Here is a 6,794-nt window from a genome sequence, read left to right on the forward strand (position 1 = left end):
CGACTTTGTCTCAACTCTTTCCATCCAGCTGGCATAAGTTCTTTGTAAAATTTAACAGCTGGTGAAATCCTGTAGCATTAGGAGTAGCCTGCGTGTGAGACTCTAGAACAGGGGAGGGTGGAGGGAAATCAGTCGCGTGGAAAGCGTGGGATTCGATCCTAGGATCGGTAAGACAACAATAGAAAGAAACACTGCGTCGCAGCGCAACGTCCACCTCTATTGCAACATTTTTACTTGAATTATACTAACGGTTTACAATTATATGCTTATAAAGTGTCACTGTAAGATTGTTGAGTCCTTATTGGTCGTCCGCTGTAATGGCCTTTGATTCTGTAACGCAGGAATTTAAATGACGGCATAGTCGCACTTATAACGGATGACTTGAAATGTAGCGGCCTTTGCGCGCGATATCTTGAAGTAGAAAGTCTCCCCTCCCCCCCCCCCCCCCACCCCCCTCCCATCCAAGGGACATGGAAATTCCACATATTCACGTATTTCACATATTCCTAAGAAAAACAATCATTGAAACAAATCCCGTCATGCATAAATGTTTCTGTCTGATGAATAATGCATACTGTCTCTTTGTTTTCAAGTACCAAGGCGGCATTCTAGAAATAATTAAGCAACAATTATTCTGAAAAAAAACCAGTACAATACAAAAAAATATATATACACAGCACGAAAAGGCAGATTTACTAAACTTTAGTACACGCCGTAAAGTTGCGTAAAGCTGTAAACCGAACTTTACGCATTCCCGTAAAGTTGCGTAAAGCGTAAGTCCGTAAAGCTCTGTTAAGGAGTCGTAAAGGTAAAGTAAACTGCCGCCTTTACGACGTCCTACTTAATGTGCCGTAAAGCCGAAATAAACCTAAGGTTTAATTCCTATGTAAAGGTGATTAAGGGCCCGTAAAGTAGAATTGGCTAAGATTATATTCTTCATATCATTTGCGAAGCAAAGGTTAGGTGAAGATCTCTTGTGGACTCTCTTAGCTTCTCTGAGTCCGATGGACTTTTCCAGGGCTTATTTTTCGATTTTAATTTCTTAAATACAAATGGCGACAAATACTAGTCCAGTTACTAGATAGTCTTCCAAATCAAAGGAGAATTGCAGACGGAGAAATTTTTGGCGAAGTCGTCTTTATCGGTAGAGCCTTTGCAGTCACTCGATGTAACTGTGATATAACTAGAACTGCGCTACGTCACCCATTCTTCTTTGAAACGAGACAGCTTATTTAACCGCGCGTTTTTGGATTTAGTGCTTGTATTTAACAGTGTTTGAAAATTTTAGCGATTTTTAGAAGACTAAACGTTAACTTTCGGACAAAACAGAACAATGACGAAATAGCAAATTTACACAACTTTGAAGAGACCGTAAATTTGCGCAAAGCTGTACATAAACTTTACGCGTCTTTACGTGGCCTCGTAAAGTTCAATGTTTATGAAGTAACGTAAAGTAAAGATGAGGTTTAAGTCGTTAATAAAGGGACTTAAAGATCAGATAAAGTCTCTTGCTTGGCTGCATTCTTAAACACAATCAGGAGTTTCTACTGCTTGCCCGTCCCATGGTCCCTTTGCCAAGAGTACTCTTTATATTGAATGTGAATATTTGAAACTTTTTGTATCGCCCCAACAGAATTCACATTTGATATTCGGGCACCGAATGGAGTTATTTGATCTTTTTGATTTTAAAGTCAACCGGCCTCTGGAGCAAGAGTAATACTCGGATGAACAAAGTATGGGACGATCTTATGAACGGTCACAAATATAACCAGAATTCTTCGCCCGAGCTTCACAGGGTTAGGATGACGAAAACACACGATAGCAGGGTGATGTGGTACGCTGAAATGGTTACAAAGACAGTGAAGAGTTTGGCCGTGTGTTTTCAGCATTTAGTTACATTAAAAATTAACGAAATAAAGCTGGTCATGATTTTCAAATTAGAGCTCGAAACAATGTGCAAATATTCTCAAAAAGGCAGAAAATGGATGGAAAATGAATCCAATAAATATCAATAGGAGATTGATTTTAGACGCTGTGAACTGTTTCCAAAACTGAAGCCGGTCCCTTCATGACATTCCTCACATTCAAAAATGTGAGGAATCGCTATCTTCAGCGATTCAAAAAGAATTAATGGGATTTTATACAAAAATGGGAAAAACGATAAACTCTGCAGTGTAGAACTTCTAATACTCACAGGGAGACAATGCAATTCTAAAGGCCGCGTATTTACAATACAATAAGAATCTTTCATTTTAAAACATCTAACTTGCAGAGTAAAATCTTACAGTCCTAAATCTGGTCAAGTCGACAACCTACACCCTAGTCTACAGTAATAGTTAATTGCAATTAGACATAATGTACTGAAACGTACTGGCGTCTCAAAGAGGCACCAACCCCCTTCCCCCCACTCTTTCCCCTTAGGAAGGCCTGAAACTCAGGTTGAAAAAGGCATGGACGTGCGAATGAAGAGGTAGTTGAATACACAAAAATATCCATAGGTCTAACCAAGCCAGGACAAAAAAACACCTACGTATAACAAGAAAAATAGCAAGTTTAAAACTGATTCCAAAAAGTCCTTGGCACTATTGTAACTTCTAAACCTAAAAATCCTTCCTTTGAGGCCACACCCCTAAAAGTAAAACAATTTTTCCTAGTCTTGAAAATAACCACAATAATAAGATCCTAATAACATACATATATATGTGTAATTATATTGAGCTAAGTTGTGTAACTCCATACAAGAGTGTTACAGTTTTCAATTAACAATCTGTAGTATTACAGAACGAATTGTATAAAGCATGCCATCATTTTCTAGATAAATAATTAACCTTTTGTTCTTTAACAGAAGCTAAATTGTATTGTTTTATTTAAAGAGTACTTAAGGAGTAACAACGTTAACCTGAGCTTGAGTCTTAGACCTGAGTTACGGTAACTCAAAATGGGTAAAGAACTGCTACTCTTATCGTGGTATGATATCAATTTGAAAAACTGGTATCAGCCTACTTTGATGCATTCAAAGAAGACCTATATTGTCTCTTCCATTCTCTTTAAATGGGTCCAGCTTAACAAGTGTCTCATGGGGGAAGACTCTTACCTACAGAACTGCTGTTGCTAACAGTATTTTGTCATACTTCACTATTTTGTAGCATTTTCTAAAGTACATGTACCTAGGCAAGACGTCCTAGGGAAACAAATCTAATTTTAAAAAATTGCCATTGTTTATGGCCGGCTAAGGCATTTTACATTGCCTAGTCGGGCAGGTGTGCGGCTTTCTCCCAGGTCCTTGCAAATTATTTCCTTTCTGTGATGTAACCGAAATGGATAGACCAAGATGAAAGACAGTAAGAGACCTAGGAACGAGGCTACATCTGGCCCTCAACTGGCTAAACTCAAAGGAAGGGAGGTAGATTACCCATCTTTTTCTCCAAATCAGAGAGAATCCAGCCTTTGAACTAAGTAATTACTGTTAATAAAGACAAAAATGCTACAATAGAAAATGTGAAATACATTGTGCTTATTCACATCATGGAAATTCTAATAATTGAACACGCCATGTTTTGCATATTGACAACTGTGAACTACTTTTCAAGGCGAAGTGTGTCCATGCAAAAGGTTTTTTTTATCTAGCCAAATGGCCTAGCTAGACCAAATATGATTGTGAATAGAAAACTTTCGAATCTTTCTGATGCAACAAATATGACCAAACAGCTACCGTATTTACTCGAATAAGCGCCGCGGCGCTTATTTAATTGTTCGTGTCTCCTGTGCGGCGCTTATTCGAGGGCGGCGCTTATTTGAGGGCGGCGCTTATTAAAAGGCTCATACCACAAAGCCAAAACATTTCCTTGCTGCAACAGTTACAGGGAAGAGAAAGAGGGAGGTTGGGCTTGTCGTACCGGCGAAGTTTACAGCCTTCACGCAAGAACTGAAGAACGCGAACATTTTGAAGAGAGAACTGAATGAAAGAGCATCAAGATATACTCACTTCGAACTGAAAAAAATCACTATTGATGACAGTAAATTCCCATTGCTGGCTTAGAACCGCATTGCAGCGATTGCAGTGTATTTTTATCATTTTATGGAAATACTCAAATAAGCGCCGCACCGGAGCTGCGGCGCTTATTAACCATTCCGCTCCATGTGCGGCGCTTAATCGAGGGCGGCGCTTATTCGGGGGCGGCGCTTATTCGAGTAAATACGGTAATCTGAATTTCCAAGATATCTTAAGCAATGTTTTCTAGTAACAACATCATAATTTACCTACATTTAAGAATCTTCCTCTTGATAATACTTCATGGTACATATAGAATTACATGTAGGAGAAAGTGCACTGGATTGGACACACTATCTGCTTCTTAACTCCATTAATTTTCTCATATGCAGCAGCAAACTTACAATGGTATCTTTGCACAGGCATAAAGTTTGCAGGTCCAGGTTGATTGAAAGTTCTTACTTTCCAGATCTCCACAGGGCGACGATAAAGTTCTCTCTGCAAATCCTCTTTGTACCAGTTGACACATGCAAAAACATGCTTCCGGTAGATATCCCCTTCGAATTGGATGGTGCTCACTACGAAAAATTTTACAAAGCCAGGTCTCATCGCTGCTGTAGGTTTAATTTGACCATCACGATCTGCCCATGAAGCCATCACCCTTGGTGATCGAAGGGAGCTGCATTCCAACATAGAACCAATCTTCTCTCCAGCTAATATGACAGAACTATATTTTCTACACATTTCACTGACCATGCCCTGTTCTATGTGCTTCTCAGGGTACATAGCTTGGTAGGTTTCTTCTAGGAGCTGGTGATCATCAGAATCCAAAGGGATCAATTTATATGAACTTGGCAGCTTAAGGCAGCTTATGTCTGACCAATCAATGGTGCCCAGTTGTCCACGAGCTGACATATGAAACAACACTGATGAGCCAATGGGTATGCTTACAGGCATCTGTGATGTTTGGTACTTATTGAAGAAGGGAGTGAAAGTTTCACTGTGTTCCTCAGGTAAGGCAGCATTCAAAATAAATTGCTCTGAAAGAAACTTCCTCATGAGTTGGATTTCGATTGACCTGTTGTTAGCGGCAGTACTACCAAGGATGCCATTGTAGCGTTCGAAGGCAAAGCACCAAAAGCTGTAGACAGGGCCATAGTCTTCAATACACTCCTTCAAGTGGCAATGAAGATGCATATTTATACCAACATCATTCTTTCCATATAGTTCCTCAAACTGACGGCAAAACTTAAGCAAAAGCATGTCAGCTCTTTTTAGGTCATTGTGTGAAAGAACTGGAACAGTGAGAAGGCGACATGCCATTACGAAGGAATGCCAACAGTTCAAATGCTCATTTGGTAGCAGACCATGAAGAGCATTAGTTAAGTAGATAATTGTCCAGTTTTTCCACTGTGAAGCTTTGTATTTCCCATGGTTAGAGGCAATCTTATGTGGTAATCTTCCAAAACCAGTTCCTTCATCCAGCTTGTTAATCCTCTCTTCAATAAGTTTAAGCTTGCCTTTTGTAAGAAGGTCTTTCTCTACCCAAAGCTGAAACATTCTCTTAGCAATTCCAAGAAAAAGATTGTGCATTGGGTCAATCACAGTAAAACGAACTGCATCAAAATATTCTAGTTCAAAGAGCACACTAAAATAACAACCATACCGTGTTGCAAGTTTCTCATGCGTTGTCTTGTTTACTGCCTCCTCACCATGTGTGCATATCTTCGGTGTAAGTCATTACATCGTCTTGGCCAGTGTTCTCCTTCAAATCCAGAGAAATCCCTTCCGGTCTTGACAGACCCTTGGAAGCTTTTAAAACATTTGGAGCAAGTCCTTTCAGCTGAATGGCCTTTAAAACCACAAAGTTTCCTAGTAGCTGGTATGTCAGACGCTGCCAAAAGAATTGCACCACGGAATACAAGAGGAATGTGACTCAGACATGAATGGAGCCGTATCCCTTTCCAAAGGACTTGCATCTTATCTACTAAAGGCTTTAAAAATGGGTTTATACTCTTGGGCATAGTTTCCATATCTGGTTTGACACCTACAAGAATTACATTCTCCCACTTAAAGCGCTCTTCCCTTGGTAAGTTGAATATGACTAAGTAAATTACTCCCACTGAAACATCACTCCATCTTGAATAGGGCTGAAACCAGTCCACATTTAAGCCAAATGCTAAACTTCTTGGTGATTTTAAGAAGTCTTGTCCTTTGAACGTTAAAAAATCCTTCCATACTTGGCCATCATAAATATCACTGACAACCCCATTTGTAACTTCTCGCTGTCTCCAATGCTCACACTTGTCGACAAAGTTGGGCCTTTTCAGCAAGGTCTGAAGCTGGTTTATCACGCTGTTAAAACAGTACACTTTAAAAGGATAAAAACATTCCTTTCCCTTTCACAGCACAACTCTTTTTGCCAGCCTCACTCCACATTCCCTTGCTCCCTTACCCTTCTTAAAAGCTTTGTGCGTACAGCACTTTGCAACAATCCTTCCTCCAATTCTTTGAGTGCAGTCACCAGGGTCATACAGGGATGAGCAGTTGGGACACACCACGTATTTAACAAAATCATCACGGTCAAGTTTAACCAGTTGTCGTAGTACGTAAAGGGAAGTTGGGAACATAGTGCAGAATTTAACAAGATATTCACAATGACATGTTGTGCCAACCAGATGCAAGAACTGAAAAAGGAAACGAAGAAGCCATTCAATCCCATTGCTGCTAATTTTGCAATTTGCTTGCCAGAGAAGGATAAAAAGAACGAACCACTGGAGCAGGGATGTCATTTTCTTGGAGA

The 6,794-nt window shown here is 39.8% G+C and overlaps 1 protein-coding gene and 1 pseudogene across 2 annotated transcripts in view; one reads left to right on the plus strand and one right to left on the minus strand.

Annotated features, from left to right (window-relative positions):
- The window catches only part of LOC146454426 (uncharacterized), a 328,274-nt gene that overhangs the window by 222,600 nt on the left and 98,880 nt on the right, over positions 1-6,794 (plus strand). The gene's annotated exons all lie outside the window — the stretch shown is intronic.
- LOC146454428 (uncharacterized) overlaps positions 1-6,794 on the minus strand; it is a 205,343-nt pseudogene that overhangs the window by 193,576 nt on the left and 4,973 nt on the right. The window lies entirely within an intron of this gene.

The sequence above is a fragment of the Pavona decussata genome, unplaced genomic scaffold (assembly GCF_977016875.1).
Source record: "Pavona decussata unplaced genomic scaffold, jaPavDecu1.1 SCAFFOLD_302, whole genome shotgun sequence".
Lineage (NCBI taxonomy): Eukaryota > Metazoa > Cnidaria > Anthozoa > Scleractinia > Agariciidae > Pavona > Pavona decussata.